The sequence below is a fragment of the Penaeus vannamei genome, chromosome 8 (genome assembly GCF_042767895.1).
Source record: "Penaeus vannamei isolate JL-2024 chromosome 8, ASM4276789v1, whole genome shotgun sequence".
NCBI lineage: Eukaryota > Metazoa > Arthropoda > Malacostraca > Decapoda > Penaeidae > Penaeus > Penaeus vannamei.
In genome coordinates this window covers 1,219,716-1,223,155 of record NC_091556.1, presented here as the reverse complement: position 1 = coordinate 1,223,155, position 3,440 = coordinate 1,219,716, and the positions used below count along the sequence as shown (strand labels likewise).

General features: G+C 36.3%; 1 non-coding gene across 1 annotated transcript; it reads right to left on the bottom strand.

The window, feature by feature from the left end:
* Nucleotides 1-978: 978 nt before the first annotated feature.
* On the bottom strand, nucleotides 979-1,048 carry TRNAY-AUA (transfer RNA tyrosine (anticodon AUA)). The gene has a single exon. It is a non-coding gene; the product is annotated as a tRNA-Tyr (tRNA).
* Nucleotides 1,049-3,440: the final 2,392 nt, after the last annotated feature.

Below are 3,440 nucleotides of genomic sequence, written 5' to 3'. Positions count from 1 at the left end.
TTCTTGGCTCTCACCTCTATACATTCCTTTTCTAAAAGTAAATTGTTCCGTGGCTACAAATGGTCGCAGAAGAGCGATTGTGATAAAACTTTAATGTATATAAGAATGACTAGATTTTGTAGGATTAAACGCATTCAAATTTGCTGTCTAATGCACAAGGAGAACTAGTGAGAGCGAAATTGAGTGGTCTATGTGCGTGTCTATTCGTGCAGGTTTTTGTTTTGCAATTCACCTTATATGTATGTATGTATGCACACACACACACACACACACACACACACACACGCACACACACACACACACACACACACAGTCACTACCAATACTAATAATGATGGTAAAAATTACATTCATGATCATAAACAATTGTAATTACAATAATGGTGATAAAAGTGTGAGAGGAGGAGGGAAAAGAAGAAAGAGATGGGAGAGTAGAGAGAGAGGGGGGGGGAGGAGCCATTTTTCGAAATTCAATTTTTTGTGGGATGAATACTTTTCGTGGCCAATTTGCAAGAGGATAATGGCAGATAAGCAACCAAAAAGAGATAATGTTGATGAGTGTGCTTATAAGTCCTCTCTCTCTCTCTCTCTCTCTCTATTTAGGTGCTGGGGATTATCTCTCTCTCTCTCTCTCTCTCTCTCTCTCTCTCTCTCTCTCTCTCTCTCTCTCTCTCTCTCTCTCTCTCTCTCTCTCTCTCTCTCTCCTGCCGACATTTCATTTGCGGCATAAATAGATATAAATAAATAAATAACATATAAATTTACTTTCAAGTAAGAGGATAATGGCAGATAAGCAACCAAAAGAATGTAAGTGTGTAAGAGATATTATCGTAAGATACTATGAGATATTATTTGTATTATGTGTATATTAAGAGATATTATATATATGTATTATGTGTATATTATATTATGTGTATATTAAGAGATATTATGTGTAAGAGATATATCGAAACAAATTCATAAATAAAAGGGCAGTATGGTCTCCGTCGGGGATCGAACCCGAGTCTGTCGCTTTATGGGCGACCGTGCTAACCACTGCACTACGGACATATAAGATAATAAAGAAATTTATTTTATTAGCTTTGCATAGTGTTTAAGAAAATGATAAAGACAGAAAAAACAGGTGGGATATATTGGTAAATAACTGTCTCTATCTCTCTCTTTCGCTCTCTCTCTCTCTCTCTCTCTCTCTCTCTCTCTTTCTTTCTTTACACGCACACACACATATGAGCGTAAACAGATCTGCAAAACAAACCAAAATAAAAAATATATATACAAAAGAAAATAATAGATAAATAATAACTAAAGTAAGAGAATAGAGGCAGATAAGCAACCGGAAAGAAAAACGGAAATATTGATTGATGCAAATTTAGAGTAAAACGAATTCGTGCATAGAAGTAAAAATTCTGAAGATCTAGTCTCCGTCGGGAATCGAACCCGAGTCTGTCGCTTTAAAGGCGACTGTCCTAGCCGCTCTATCACAGAGACATACAATACGTGTGAAATTAAGTTTTATTTGATTTGCATAGTGCTAATGTAGGTTATGCAACATGTATTAGGTGAATTTATGTCTCTCTCTCAATCCATGTGTCTTTATCTCATCAACACACCTATACTACTAATACTGAAAATCATGACAAACATTTGAAGGGAGAAGGGAATGGAGAGGAAGAGAAAAGAGTCATTTTTCGTAATTCAAATTTTTGTGGGAATATTTTTCGTGGCTAATTTGCTTTTGAACTCTCTCCCTTTCTCTTTCTTTTAAACATTTACTCACATATTGAACGTAAGCAGGTGAAAACAAAACAAAATATATACATGCACTTTCAAGAGAATAAAGGCAGATAAGCAAACAGAAAAGACGAGTGTGTAAGCAAATTTAAATATTAAGACAAATTTGTGCATAAAAAATGCGGGAAGTTGGTCTCCGTCGGGGATCGAACCCGAGTCTTAATATCTCTCTCTCTCTCTCTCTCTCTCTCTCTCTCTCTCTCTCTCTCTCTCTCTCTCTCTCTCTCTCTCTCTCTCTCTCTCTCTCTCTCTCTCTCTCCTGCCGACATTTCATCTTCAGACGTCCGCTATTCAAGAAAAAAAATGGTGTGGCATAAACAGATATAAATAAATAACATGTAAATTCACTTTCAAGTAAGAGGATAATGGCAGATAAGCAACCAAAAGAATGTTTGCGAGTGCGTAAACAAACTTAGAATTTGAAACAAATTCATAAAATGGCGATAATGTGGTCTCCGTCGGGGATCGAACCCGAGTCTGTCGCTTTAAAGGCGACTACGCTAACCACTGCACTACGGAGACATAATATAACTGGCGAGTTTGGTTGTATTAGATTTTCTTAGTGCTCATGTAGGTTATGCTACATAATCTAATTTTATGCTTTAATGATTTAATAATAGAGTTCTTAGATAATACATTTTATTATCATTGCAGCAATATGGAGTGTACATTCTTAGATTTATCTGTGTCTACCATGGGTTAAAATTAATAGAAACTGGAAAATAATACTTCAGTCCCATCGATTTAGATAAAATTATCAACCTCGCCATACCCACTCTGTTCTTGGCTCCTTTAAAATACCGAATAATAATGAAATCAGGGCCTGGGTGCCCCGCCCTCGCAAGGACTGTCTCTAAATTGCCCTCATGAGACGCGGAAAACGATACTGGAATTTTACATTTGTTCAGGATGATTCCACATCGGTACTGGTATGGAATACTTGCCTGTCACTATTTTACATGTTGTCAAACGTTAATCAAGCCGTTTCCTTGTTGCTTACTGTAGTTTTTCCTTCAATAAGTACAAATGGCCCCCGCGCCTTCACAACTGACGCTGCATCCGTCCTTCTCTCACCTTTAACAAATTCTTTTCTGAAAGTGAATTGTTCTGTGGATACAAATTCACCCAGAGAAGCCAAACGATCTTGACATTGATAATTTAGGATTAAACTTATTCAAATTTGCTATGAATGTATAAAATATTTGATGAATATCTAGTGGGCAAGGAGAAAGAATGAAATCGAGATTAAGTTGTCTTTTTGTGTTTTGCAACTGAACAGACACACACGCACACACACACACACACACACACACACACACACACACACACACACACACACACACACACACACACACACTAAAACTAATAAGGCCACATAATTAATAGAAATAGCAAAAAAATAATTGATATATATATATCTTTTATGATTCATTGTGTATGGTATCGTTTCTCCCGTCCCCAAAACAATAAAAAAAGAGATAATTGACGGAAATACCTTACTTTCATACGTCATGTCTATTGTCTATCGTGAATATTTTTGATTTTGATTTCCCAAATAAAAAATTCTGGTTGAAAGAATTCTTTGTTTTCATTCAACTCCTTGAAGCCTTGTCTTATTTTGGTGCTGGGATAATGGCAGACAAGCAACC